The sequence below is a fragment of the Episyrphus balteatus genome, chromosome 2 (assembly GCF_945859705.1).
Source record: "Episyrphus balteatus chromosome 2, idEpiBalt1.1, whole genome shotgun sequence".
In the NCBI taxonomy this organism is placed as follows: Eukaryota; Metazoa; Arthropoda; class Insecta; order Diptera; family Syrphidae; genus Episyrphus; species Episyrphus balteatus.
In genome coordinates, this window is record NC_079135.1 from 130823984 (window position 1) to 130839363 (window position 15380).

The window sequence follows — 15380 nt, forward strand, 5'->3', positions numbered from 1 at the left end:
CATTTTTATGATTTTCTATACTTTTGTCGACGTTTCGCTTGTGTTAACACGCTTTTTCAAGACTATAATAAAATTGAAATCATCAAACTAAGACCTATAGCCTGCTCAGAAGAAATTTATTTAATCTAAAAAAGGTCACGAAGATAGGAACAAACATTTTTTTTTAAATTCAAAAATAATTTTTTGATAATTTGTTTTAAATTGTAATATAAGAGTTACTAAAACGATTTTAACAAAAATTTTCATTGAAATCGATCGTGTCGTTTACGAGAAAGTCAAACTTCAAGAAAACGGTTCTATGGCAAGTACTGTTTATAACGGTTCAAAAAGTAATTTTTTTGTTTAAAAAGTACGATCTTATTTCCAACATTACATGAATTTTTTTTAATAAAAATCTTAAGAGCCGTTTTTAGAAAAACAACCTTTTCCATTTTAGTCATATGGCAAGTGCAGTTAATTTTGGTCCTAAAAGGAAAATTTTAATTTATTATAAGTGAATAATAAATAAAAAACTAACTTTAACCAATAATGAAACTAAGAAAAAATGAAAGCTGTTATTTTTCTTTAAGATCGGATCATTCAAGTTTAGGTAAGTTTTGCTGTTTCTTTGGAAAGAATCTTGGAACTACTGAGCTTACCTCGGTATTCGTAAAAACTTTCACAACTGAAGCTCCTGTTAAACTATATAGGAGCAACATTTTTAGTTGGACAAGTCGAGAAGTGGTCCACACTATAACCTAACCTTATTTTTTTTTATCGCCGGGGCATAATTTTTCATTTTAACAAAAAAGTTTAAAAATAAAACAATCAGTGTTCTTTCCAAAATCTACAAGTTTTTAAATTGATAGTAGGTACCTAAGCAAATTTAATTTTTCTAACACTACAAATTTTAACAAAAATAAGGAGAATTTCGTTAAGATAATAAAAGAATATCAAAATAATGTTACTCATACACCAGAGTGAACTATGAGAAAACAATATCGTTAAATGAGAGGTTAAAGAGCATGAACAAAATAGGTTTTAAATTGTAAAAAAAAGTTAATGCAAACATTTTTAAAGTTCGATAGATGGCATTTGAAAATGTGGGTATACCTAAATAAAAATTCTAATAGATTAAAATATTTTTCAATGAACTTCATTAATTACACTGGTCTGCAAGGAAAGCCTCCTTTAAATAAAACTATACTTTTGATTTTTGTATGCTGATTCCGAATCCTAGGTCAGAATTAACCTAGCACGTCACGTTTTTTAAGATATTCTCGTTAGAAAATCTCAAAAACCCATTTTTTTGCTGTTTTCAAAGAAATATTTTGGCATAATGTAATCTCTTTCAATTAAAATTGTAACATTTTATGAAAGAACTTATTTTTTTCTTTTAAATTCAGTTTAAATCTTCTCAATATCTGTTTTCTTCACAGAGATATTTCAATTTAAGTAAGTTTAGTAGGTTTGGCACATCTTACCATAAAGAAACTGATCTTTAAAAACTAATATATCTTTCTCCTTAGAACAAAAGTACACTTTTCTAACGGACTTTAGTGTGGTGATTTTGAATCCGAACTCAAAAAATTTCGGTCAGCTCTGGTTTTTGAGATATAGTAGTTTTTTTTTTTGAGATTTTCTAAAAAAAAAAACTTGATTTTGTGATACTTTAATGCGAATATTTCAAAATTCTGACGTGATAGACTTTTTTTGACTTCGGATTCTAACTCAGCATATCAAAAACTATAAGAAAATTATACTTTTGTTTCTAGGAGAAACAAATCTGAAGCTTTACAAGGCAGTTTATCGAATGGTTTATTACAAATAAGATATTTCTGAATAGAAAAATAGTATATAAAATTACAAAACACGTACAAATTTTGTTTAATGTATTTTATTACGGTTTTCTTTACATATTTGACTTTTTAAATATAATGGGCATTGATATTTTACATTTTCCTTAATTAAGTTGTTTTTTTGTTCATGTAGGATTTACTAAAAAGTGAAGGATTTCGATATTTCTACTTATTTTGTCAATCAGTATTTTAAAATATGAGTAAACATTAATGTAAAAGTGCCAATCGATAGGTCATATTATGAGGAATAATTCATCCAAATTTGAGCTCAATGCGACGAATAGTTTTAATTTTATAAAAGTTCAAATGAATCTAAAAGGGTGATTTTTTAGAAACTACCCACATTTTTCAAAAATCATTTTTACAAAATTGATACCTGATAGAATTTTTCTGAAACCACAGGGGTCGAATTACAGCACACGATTACGATCATACGTTAACGTTTTGATTATTTCTGTCTCTATTTATTTAGTAGAAAAAGATAGGGACACATAGCAACGATACGATAACGAACGTATGCCGTAATTCGACCCCAGATTTAGATTCAGGAAAGTCTTATCTTTCATAATATTAAAAAATTATTTGAAGGAGGAAAAAAAAGTTAAATTTTTCAGACCAGTGTTATTAAACAGCAAGGAATAAAGAATTGTATTAAATTTGAGAGTTTGATTTTCTTAAAAATTAATAAAATATACTAAAGAATTCATTTAGTTCACATCTCGTCTGTATGAACTTTTGTCATTTGCACAAAAATTATTCTTCTAAAATAAAATGCAACGTTATTGTTCTATCTTATAATTTATTACTACTTCGATTTATTACTCCAAATTATTAGTTGTCTAAAGAACACGCCTAGAATCACTTTGAAAAAAACCTAAAAAGCTTCTTCAGCTCAAACGTTTCATAGCATCAATTAATTTTTTTACATTTTATACAAAATACAAATAAATCGTTTAGCATAAAAAATAATTTTTTTTTTTCAACACCAGAATACCAGGTATGAAAATATGTACCTATTAAATTACTATCAATATCTATACCAAGAATTAAATAGTCTATACCTGATTTGTATTTGCAACATTCTGTGTATAATAATTTAAGTACTCACTACCAATTTGCCAATTATAACATAATCTATAATACTCTACCTACACTCTGTATACTATAAGAATGTACAAACATACCTACAAACAAATATTTACGTCACAGCAAAATTGATATCTATATATAGAAATTTAAATTAGATTCGTTTGCAATAATTTTTGTTGTTGTAGTTGTTGTTGTTGTTGTTTTATTCTGTTGTGTATTTTATTTTCTTCATGTTTTCTTCACTTCTCTTTATTTATTTTTTTTTTTTATTCAACAAAATCAAACATATGCACATAACACAGAGAATCGTGTTCTGTTTATTTAGCACAGTAACTGAGAATATACAAAATTATATTTTGCAACCTTATACAAACCAAAATTACATATAAAAAAGTAACATACGAACATACTGCATGTTTCTTCTTCTTCATACTACATATATACATATGTACCTACAAAAATCCATTAATTCTCAAGAATTGATGAGTTATTGTAAAATGATATCAATTAGAAGAAGTTAATGGAGAAATAACGAGAAGTAGGTATCTATGAAAAAAAAATAAGAAAAATAAATAAAAAACCATCGACAGAATAGCTTGACCCCTCCTTTTGCTATAGATATTGTATCTTATCTACGAGTTAAGGTACCCTATCATATGGTATTTCTATTTCCACAGACAACACACGACACGAAGCTCTCTCTTAATGAGGTAATGTAAGCCTTTTTTTTTGACAGATGATGAAAAAAAAAAATACCGACACACATTCTCTTCGTATATAATAAACTGTCATTCATAGTATCAGCAGTTAGAGAAGCTTATATATGTATGTATAAATGCTAACACTTTATCAACCCTCTCCCCCGCCCCTTTTGATGGTTGGGGGAGCTAGCCTTTAGCCATCAAACATGTCTAGCTTCAAATTCATTCAGCTTTTCACCCCATAAAAGCTAATTGCTCAAGTAAACTTTTTATTTTTTTTTTTAATTTTTGTTTTCCCTTTTATTTAAACTTAATTCTATGTGAGTGTGAAAATACACACACAAATGTAAAAAATAAAATAAAAAAAGAGAGACAAGAAGATAAGGAAATAATAACTTGCACCTACCTTTGGGAAATATGTATGCAAAAAAGTGTTTTTAATCAAATCGACATTTTGACAGATAGCAATTGTGACAGATGACAGTTGTTGTTTACGTGAGAGAGTGATAAACTCCATTCATCTTTGTAGTTCTTTTAAAACACCACCAGAATACAGTATATCTCTATTGTTGGGGGGACATTGTTTTTATTTGTGCGTTTAAATGTTTTTTTTTATTTTTTTGGGGAGACAACACGGCGAGAGTAAAAACTATCTTGCACTTGATTTGACATAAAATTTAGTTTGTTGTTGTTATTCTCTCTCTCTCTTTCTCTCTCTCATTTGTTGGCTGGCAATGATGGCTGGCTGGTGCTGATGGTGGCCCACCCTCTCATACTATGTCGGTGAAATGGCCTTGAACGAAAGTTTTCCGTTTTCCTTTGTCAGAGATTTTGTGTGTAAAATCCTGATTATTTGTTTGTTTGTGTTGAACACACACACACACAACACTCACAAACACTCACACATAGTTACAACACTCTCGTTCTAGAAACTGATTAAGATTGAATTATATTTTTTTTTGTTCGTTTCTTTTTTCGAAAAATTTGTAATATCTTTCGAAAAACCGATCGAAAGAGTGTTGAAAAAAAAAATTACATAATGTGTAGTTCTCCAAAAACACTATACAACACCATTGTAAAGTAATTGTACCACCTACAACACCCACAACACCAACAACATGAAATAATAAATTTATCAATTATTTTTAGTGTTTAATTGTTAAAGGCCAGTGTGACAGTTCGTCGGCGTGTCACTTTGACTGACATTCGATTGTAGTAACACATTTTTTTCGAACAAAAACCAACAACAACAAAGCAAAAAAGAAAAAAAAAACAATGAAAATAATTCTGTAGAATCCCGTGTGTGCACCCGTATTTTATTATAAACTTATAATCGAGAGAGAGATCGGGCGGTGCGGTTGGCATAGAGTACCGTAGCCGAATGAGATTTGTACACGAGGAGCTTTTTTATTGAATTGAAAAGGAAAAGACGAACGAGTAAAAGCAAAAAAAAAAAAAACACAGAATCAAACAAAACCAAAAAAAACAACAACAACAACAATAAAAACAACAAAAACAACACAGCAGCAACAGCAACAACATCGGGAAATACTCTATACTCTGTGTGTTTTTCGAGGCGAGAGTAGAGTAGATATCTCTATGGAACAAGCATTAAACTGGATGGTGTGTAGTATTTACCTCGCGCTATCTCTTCTCTGTTCGTTACAACGACGAGACGTAATGTTTCGTTGGTTGTATAGTATATCTACTAGTAGAGTACACGTGATATACTATATTACACATTACAAACGAACTTGGGGAGGACTTGAGTAGGATACCAACCAGTTCCGTGGCTGGTTAAGAGGAGGTGCGCTGTCAAGCCTTCTCTTTGCCTCTGCTCCATTATCGCATCTCTTTTATACATGCTGGGCTGGCTCACCCACAACATGACGAAGACTCGCAGAAATCTCTCGACACTCAGGGTTGGATTTGGAGTTTTTTAGCGCCAAGTTTAAAAAAATGATAAGTAAATGGACATACTATTGATAAGTTGGTGATAAGTTGTGATAATCAGTAAAATGTTGTTGATAAGCTTGATATTTCAGAAAAAAATACAGCAAATAAGAACACTTTTGATTAGTCTATCAAATGTCATTTTTAAGCGTGTTGTTGTAATCATTGATAAGTCATTCAATGCTTTTGGTATACCAATGGAAATATTTTTGATAAGTTTGTAAATATTTGCCAAAATGCCAAATAATAAGTGTTCAAATAAATGTCGAAATGCTAGTGGTAACATTCTAGATAAGCTTCTTGAAAGCCAGTTATAATCCAGAGAAAAAACTGTAGCAAAGATATTCAAAAGTTTTTGATAAGTTAATTAAAACATAATTGATAAGTCAGTCAAAATTGTTGATAAATTGGTTGTGAAGCCATTGATAGGAAATTGGAAATACACTTTTAATAAGCTGGCTTAGAGCTTATGAAAAGGCCTTAAAAGAGCTTTTGATAAGCAAGATGGATCGAATTGGATCATTGATAAGTCATTAGAAACCCGTTTGTAAGGCTTTCGGTATGCCAAGAATATACTTTTGATAAGTTCTTTAAAAGCTGTTGATAAGCCGATTAAGAACCGTATAGAAAAAATATTGATAAGCTAAAATGACTGTTGTTGATAAACCGATTAAAAACAATTGATAAGTTATTCGAAATCCGTTTCTAATCCATCTAGGGACGGCTATGGATATTGAGTGGATATATGAGTGAAGTATCGAGAAAAACTATTACAAACTTTAGTACAAAACTGTTGATAAGCTGGCAACTATTGTTAAGCTTGTTAAAAGACATTGATAATCCAGCGCAAATACTCTCACAAACACTGTTAATAAGTTGATAAAAAATTATTGTTAAGTCATTTGATAGGCTGTTAATTAGCCAGAGAAGGTGTTAAAAAGACAAAGAAAACACTGAAATAGGTTTTAAAGGTGTTGACATTCTAGTGATTTTACTAATGATAATAACCTATTAATAAACCTTTGATTAGACAGTGGCAGCTCTTATGATAAGTCAATTTTATTAAAAAAAAAAAATCTATTAATAACTTGGTTAACAGGAGTAGGTAAGCCAGTAAAATAACAGTTAATAACCCGATTAAAAACAAATGATAAGTTGATTGTACATTAGCGAGGATATACTTTTGATAAGTCCGTTAAAAATTGTTGATAAGCCAGCGGAAATATTGTCGTTAAGATATCTGATAAGTAAGGATATACTTTTGATAAGTCGGTTTAAAGTTTTTGATTAACCAGCGGAAATATTGTTAATTAGTTTATTATAAACAATAAACACTATAAAAACTGTAGATAAACTGATAAACCAACGGAAACACTCTTGAAATATTATTCAAAAGCTTGAACACATCGTTGATAAGCCTAAAAAACATGATGATAAATCGTTTAAAAACCTTTTCAACTGTTGAAAAGCAGCTTGAGACACTTTAAAAAGATGATTGAAAGCAGATACAATGCTTGAATATGCACTTAGCAATTAAACCTTGCTCCTTTTCGTCCAATTTTCCTTAACTTTTAGTTCAAAATGAGATTTTCTTTGAAAAGAAAAAAAAAATGAGTTTCTAAGCTATATAATCTCAGTAATAGTATCAAAATATAATATCCATTTAACTTAATGACTTTTGCAACTTCGAGCAAGTTTAAAACCATTTTTATGGAATTAAGAAAAACCATTGAAAAAAGGTTACGTATACACCATAGTGTACCAATTTTAACAAAAACCATTTAAAAATTAATTTAATGGTATAGGTTGCTTTTCTAAGTATTCAATAGAGTGAAAAATCATTAATCCAGTGCATTATGAATTTTTATCAATTTTTAACTTAAGCTTCCTACTTAAAAAATTCTCATACAAAAAAAATCCAGCCATGAATTCTCTTGTATTTTCTATTCTACACAAAACTTAAACTCTGTGGTTCTCCTGCCTCTCTCCTTCTGTGTGATAACTCCCATCACACCGTTTACACTACAAGTATACAAACAACCCACTGTCATTGGGTTCTCGTCGGTCGTAGTCGTCGTCGTTGTCGTTGGTTGCCAACACCGTCATCATCGTCTTTCGGTATCTCGGGAGAGGCCAAAATAACAGCAGGCTGACTGGCAGCGCTTTTATGAGAGACCGACTATAGTAGTGGAATTAGTTAAGCTGCTAGGCTCTGGCTCTGCCAGCTGCCACTATAGTATAGATGGCGACTGCGGCATAGTGGCAACAACAGGGTAACATTGAATGGATTTGTAAATAATGCTGGGTGTTGCTGTTGATGTTAAAAGTATTCATATATCTATTTGTATATTCGACTATATTCATGAAAAAAAAGCACAATATAATAATTAATTTCGTTTATATTATTTGGGCTAAAGTTAAAAAATATATAGTGTGTACGGAATCAGTAATGTTTATGCTTTTGTTGCTTTTAGTTCTTTTTAGTATGCTTAACTGGTGGGTTTATGTTATACACATTTTACGTTATACACTACGAGTACATAATACACAGCACCCGGGTGTTTTCGAATGTCAATCATAATGTTTTTTTTTTTTTGTTTTTTTTTTGTTATTTATTTGTCTATTATAAAGGAATCATCCAAAATACACGGTTCGAAATATAAAAGAGTTTTTAGGACAAGAAAATTATGAGTTTTGTTGATATGTAACTATTTATATTTGTATATAATTGACCTATATATGAGCAATGTTTGTTTAAAGCTATATTCAATAAGAAGGATTTCAAATTTTCCCAAAAAGTTCATAGTTAAAGAAGTTTTCAGTCAAACGGGTCACTATGGTGTATACGTAATTTTTTTTTTAAACAAATTTTAACCGTCCGTTAAAAATTATGAAAAACTTACGTAAAATCCCAAAAGTCACGTAATTATTTTAAAAATAATAAACTTAAAATTTTCTGGTCGTAGCCAAATAAAAAAATAATTCAGAAATGTGTTTTGTATCACTTTTAAGATTTAACTTTAGTTTTAAGTGGATCCAGGAGCCACATCTGTTAATGCCCACAAAAACTCAAACAATTTACCAATTTTCAAAAATAAGAAAAAATATACTGCAGTATATGGATAAGTGTATTTAAAGTTACCTTGAGAAGAAAGTTGGAATATTAAAAAAAAAACTATTTCCTTAGCGCAGATTTTCAGGGCCAGTTTTGAAAAATCTAAATTGATTTTTTTTTTTTTTTTGAAACATGTTTAGTTTAAGTTACAAAATGTCTATTTTATAAGCTGAAGTATTGAAAAAATAATATTTTTTCTCTCCTCATTTTCTTGACTTTTTTCACATTAATTTTAGAATAAACTCAATAAACTACTTTAAATCCATATTTATTTGCAAATAAACATTTCCAGCTTAAAATACACAAAAAAGAGGTCTTAAATATTTTGTATATCTTCTTGCATATAATCAAATTTTAATCTCATTGTAAATTATTATTTTTCTTTGCCCTCCATTTATAGAGACAGAAAGTCTATAAATAACATACATCATTGGTAGGTATTTCTATGAGAGTAATTAAATTAAATTATTGAGGTTTTGTTTCAGGGGAAGTTCGCTGAAGAAACCTGATTGATAAAATAAAATTTACAATTGAGTCAGAAAAAAAAAACTTGACTGAATTGCTATGAAGTGACATGCAATCGAAAAGAATTCATTTAAATAATAATGGATATTTCCACAATGGGCGATATTTCGTTTAAAAAAAAACCCACTCTGATTACTTTTTACCTATTTAATTTAGGTATACTTACAACAATATAAAATTATTCAAAATAAAAAAAAAATTAAGTCTACTTACTCGAACAGTATTTCGGAATAATCCATTCAATTGTTCTGAAAATACAAGAAAAAAAATGGCAAATTAAAAACATATGTAATTAAATTTTGAGGTGGATCTAACTTATTAAAATTAATTAACTGTGGGAATTGGATTCATAATTGTTTTTGGTTCGGACCTATATTGTACTTTTTTACTTGCGATATAGGCACTATTATCAAGTTATGCATTCGTACAAAAAAAAAAAAGTTGAGATAACATTTTTCCATGGCATTACGATGGTAGAGAATCCCAAAAAAGTGGGTCCCGGAAGTCCGTCTGTCTGTTTGTATAAGGACCTACAGCCTAAACGGATGGACCGATTAATGTCAAACTTGGTATGCAGCGTAATTTGGCGACTCTCCAGAGGGGGTTTTGGAATTCATTTTTTGGACCAAAAATAACGTTACTTGTTATGTACCAATTTTAGTAAAATTGAAATATCTCGAAAACGGCTCCAACGATTTTGTTTAAAAAATTCAAATGTTAGTTTTAAGCTAAGGTGTATCTTCTAATGAAAAATTTCATTATCATTATTAACGGTACCTGCCATAGAACCGTTTTTTTCAAATCTCTGAAAGTTCTTGTTCAGTTTTAACGAAACTTTTTGTGAAGAAGCATTTCTATAATTTAAATATAAACCAAAAATAAAATTTTCAAAAAAATAATTTTTAGATTTTTAAAAAAATTTTGAAATTTTTTTTTTTTAAATCAAATTTTCGAAAACGGCACATTGAATGTTTTTGAAATTTTGTTTTAAGATGCTGATTAGTGATTTTTACAAAATGGCATACCAATTTTATTTTAAAACTTTTTTTCCAAAAAATTATTTATAAAAAATGAGTTTTTTTAAAAAACGGCTGTAACGATTTTGAATTTTTTTTTTCTAAAAATGCATCTTAATATATCAATCAAAACTGCATTCTTGTTTTGGAGGGCAATTTGATTTCAGATTTTATTTTATTTTTTTTTTCAAATTTCTATACAAAAGTCTTAAAAATTTAAGCAACTTTAACTCTAAGAGCAAGTTCGTGAGACCCAGTCGTGCATTTTATTATATTTGTTCTTAAAGTAGGTTTTAAATTTTAGTTCTGTGGATTTGAATGTAAGAACTGATATGTGTTTTGATGTTCAGAATAATGTTAGTTAAATTCTATGACGGACGCACCCTGAAATCAAATGACACAAAAATAAGTCTGGTGTAGAGATGAGCTTAGTCGTGATTTTTCAATCACATAGGTAAAACTGTGAATGTGATTTTTAATTCACTATAATTTTTAGCCGTGATGTAAATTTTTATTTTTATTATAATAAGAAAAATTACACCAGCAAAAAAAAATTATTTTTTAAACATTCGTGTTTAATAAAGCGAACTTAAGTATGAAACAATTTATTTAATTTAGTAGTAGGAAAACCCGTAGGAAAACCCGTGGTTTAAGCGGAGACACCCGCGATTTACAAGAGTTATCCGTGATTTTATTGAGGAAATTAATCGCGAGCAGTAATCTTACAGAAAAAACCCTTGATTTAATTGGAGCAATCTGCGGTTCTTCAGCAAATCTCTGGGTTTTTACGATGCAAAACCAGATTTTTTAAGGAGAATATCGTGTTTTTTAATACAAGAACGTTGTCGGAAGCGTTTTTAGCCGTCGGTGGTAGTTAGTTTGCGAGAGCCTTAACGTGATTTATTTTGAGCAGAATTCACGAAAATTACTTCTGGACTGTTATTTTGCCAAAAAAAAAAAACAAGTTTTGGAGCACTTCTCTTGTGCTGGAAATGATTTATTTGTGCGAACTGTGTAGTGTAAAATGAAATGGTAACGGAGTTACGAATAACAAAGTTACGCGCGACAGAGTTACGGCCGTCAAAGTTACGCGAAACCGAAGTTACGAAAAACTAGAGTTACGAATTCTAAAGTTATGTTAAGCTATGACATGTGATTTTTGGGTTTAGCAACAATTGCGAGGAATGATATGGAATTATGGAAACATAAATAAGAGAATATCGATTCTCATTGGTTATTTTAATAGATTTTAACGAAAATGGGTGTGGTTTAATCTTTTTATGCAAAAAACAACCCCATTCCTTGTTTATTTATTTGACACAGGATAAGTTAAAAATCAAACAAAAACCCCACCTAGTAAAAAGAATTCGAATATACCTATATATTTGCCATATGGGCAGGTCTTTTGTGTCATATTTATGTTTTTTTTTTTGGTTCGTTAGAAGATTGTCACCCCAATTGCTATTGTCAACTATAGTTGATGTATATTAAAATTTAATAATTGAGTTTAAAAAGACAACGACTTTCAGTATTTATCATCAATAAATACCTGACAATTGCAATAAGGATGACCTATCCAATCAAAATTTTACAACATTAAATAACACCCATTTTCGCTTTACTCATTTAGTTCTGACCAATGAGAAAAATGTTAATCTCTTGTTTGTATTTCCATAATTCCATATCGTTCCTCGCAATTGTTGCCAACCCAAAAATCACATGTCATAGCTTAACATAACTTAAGAATTCGTAACTCTAATTTTTCGTAACTTCGGTTTCGCGTAACTTTGACGCTCGTAACTCTGTCGCCCGTAACTCTGGTATTCGTAACTTCGTCGGTTTCCCGTGTAAAATGAATAATCAACTCACGTTTAAGCTAATCAAATCACAGTTTATCTATGAACTATTCATTTGTAGTGATTGTGATTTTTATTCACACGTTAAAAATCACAGCTCGTGATTGAATTTCGGAAATGGCTTTATTGTTTTTATTTTAGAGAATCCGAAATTCTGTATCTCTATTTTTAAGAAAATGGCTTCCAAATTAGGCAAAAAAATTGAATTTTTTATTAGTCCTATTAGTATAAAAGTAAGAAAAACAAGTTTCATGTCAAAATGATTTTGAAATTTTGATTTTGATGTTTTTTTTTTTCAATATGAACAAAAAAGTAAGTCCAGTTTGAATGGCTATTGTCCATTTAGACTTCTTAACCCTCGAAATGTTATTACTCGAAATTAATTAAAAAAAATAAAATTATTTTGGATCAAATTTAATGAATAGTAGTTCTCTGAACACTATTTTTAGTCTCCAAAAATCTTAAATCTTATTAACCTAAGATCAAAAAAACTTAAATAACCATTATCACTAATTCATAAAAAAAAAGTTTTTTTTTATCAAAATATATTTCTCAGTGTCATTTTGTCACAATTTACAGACAGACAAAGAATAAATATTAAGTAGGTAGGTAACCAAACTTTTTTTTTTTTTATTATTTTATCTTCATACTTTGGAGCGTTCAAGTGTGATTGTGTGCGGTAGGTAAGTATCTGGTCTTGGTCTCTAAAATACAAAAAAAAAGTCTATATACCCCAATCGTATTGCTAAAAAAATTCGATATACATTTTAATATAATTTGAGCATGTGTTTGTTTACATGTATAGAAAACTCTCTCCACCACAATCACCCCTCAGAAGCAAAATTCTGAATGAAAAAAGCATTAATATCGTTTGTTATCGCTGTTTTCCTATGTACGACGACGAGTATAGGTACATTCCTCTACCCTCTTAGCCAAGACTCGTTGTCGTCGTCGTCTGTCCAGGAATTTCAATTCCATAGAACTGAGTGTGTTGAGTAAGGGTTGTTATTTCTATCACAAAACAACAACAACTACAAAAAAAAGCTTTCAACATTGCACAATTCAACAGTCATGGATAGAATGAAGGTCGTTTGAAGACGACGACGACGACGACGATGGAACGTGGCAGGCAACCTTATTACGGAGCCACCCTTTTTCTGCGTTGGCGTTGTTCTAGGTACCTACAAGGAGCCAAAGTGTTAGTCATTAGCCGGCTTTGAAGGCTTGAGGTGGTGGCTTGTGGGCTGAAGCGGGTGTTTTATGAACTAAAAAAAAACAAACAAGGAAAACACCTTTCACATCCCTTTTATATATACCAACAATATAGAAATAGGAGAGATATCGTGTGCTCTCTCCTCAAGGACGATTTTATTTAAAAATAAATCAAAGGGCTTTTTGCTGATGATGATGTTGGGTTGTGTTTTTTGTAAAGTTCAAGGGATATGTTATGTAGCTAGAAAGTTACTTGATTGAACCCTAATTAACAAGAATCACACTCCTCAATGAGCTAATAATTTAAACAAAGCAAAAATTCCATCAGCTGAAAAGACACCTCGGTTCGAAGCACACAAAGAGATAGAGAGAGAATGGCCTTTGTGCCATTCAAGGCATCGTACCGTTAGAAGTTGCCACCATATCACCAACAACAACACAAAACTGGATGAATGATTACGCAGGGTATCAACTTTCCCAACACAGAGAGTTTTTAGTTTTCCTTATCCATTGCCGCTGCCGCCCCATGTAGGTAGGTTGGATATAGGAACCTTTTTGTAGAAACAATGGCCTAGCGAAGAACAAAGCCACATATAACAACATGGTTCAACACACAATGTGAATGGAGAAGAGGGAAATAATTCCACCTCCGGCCTATTGTGTTTTGCGTCGTCGTCACACCGTATGTTTTTTTTCTTGTTTTTGTTCTTTTTTTTTTTTGTTTTGTGGAAAAAATAGCTGAAGCACCCAGTCAGCCGACTGGTCGGTCGGTGGAGGTGGTGGTGATGCGGCAGCAGACCAACATGACAGAGAGCGACTCAGATGACAGAGCTAGCCTCACTAGATCCATTTATAAAACAAAAGCTAAGAGGTTGTAATTCATTCTTTACAACAACGAATATAACATGGAGGACTATGGGGAGGCTACGGGGGTTGAGTTGGTGTGTATACAATTATTATACATGAACACACAGTGCTGTGTAGAAAATTTGGATAAACATTTTAGAAACGGTAAAGTATGAATAAAGTGAAGAAAAGCACCTCCCGTTTGGAGGTCATTTTGAGGAAATCTTCACCCCAAAACTATCAAAATACCAATCTTAAAAATGATCCATTTACATTTCTTTCTTTACATTTCCCACTACGTTCCTACTACACTAATGTGGCGGTTATAGTGATCAGGAAAATGCATCAGGAAAAAAGAAACAGTATGAAATTGAATATTTTTTCCTGATGTTCGTTTATAGAGATCAGGAAAACTTACGTCAGTTTACACACACAAAATCTACCTACACTCTTCTTTTCCTGATTGAAATACACACCAAAAAAATGCACGACTGGGTCGCACGAACTTGCTCTTAGAGTTAAAGTTGCTTAAATTTTTAAGACTTTTTATATAGAAATTTGGAAAAAAAAATAAAATTCGTTTTAAAAAAAAAAATAAAATGAAATCTGAAATCAAATTGCCCTCCAAAACAAGTATGCAGTTTTGACTGATATATTAAGATGCATTTTTAGAAAAAAAATTTTCAAAATCGTTAGAGCCGTTTTTTAAAAAACTAATTTTTTATAAATAATTTTTTGGAAAAAAAGTTTTAAAATAAAATTGGTATGCCATTTTGTAGAAATCACTAATCGGCATCTTAAAACAAAATTTCAAAAAAATTCAATGTCCCGTTTTCGAAAATTTGATTTTTCAAAAAAAAATTTTCAAAATTTTTTTGAAAATCGAAAAATTAATTTTTTGAAAATTTTATTCTTGGTTTATATTTAAATTATAGAAATGTTTCTTCACAAAAAGTTTCGTTGAAATCGAATAAGCAGTTTCGGAGATAATCGGATTTGAAAAAAAAAACGGTTCTATGGCAGGTACCGTTAATAATGATTTTCAAAAAAAAAAATTTTTCATTAAAAGATAGACCTTAGTTTAAAACTATCATTTGAATTTTTTAAACAAAATCGTTGGAGCCGTTTTCGAGATATTTCAATTTAACAAGTACCGTTATTTTTGGTCCAAAAAAATTAATTCCAAAAACCCCTCTGGAGAGTCGCCAAATAACGCTACATACCAAGTT

At 30.3% G+C, this 15380-nt stretch overlaps 1 protein-coding gene across 2 annotated transcripts in view; it reads right to left on the reverse strand.

Moving 5' to 3' along the window:
* The window catches only part of LOC129908168 (putative uncharacterized protein DDB_G0289263), a 73816-nt gene that overhangs the window by 25934 nt on the left and 32502 nt on the right, over positions 1–15380 (reverse strand). Inside the window, exon 2 of one of the 2 annotated variants that reach the window (XM_055984500.1) lies at positions 9435–9469. The gene's annotated coding sequence lies outside the window, so the exon portion shown is untranslated. Of the gene's footprint in view, positions 1–4034; positions 5067–9434; positions 9470–15380 lie in introns of those variants that run through there. The other variant, XM_055984501.1, reaches the window with a different exon arrangement.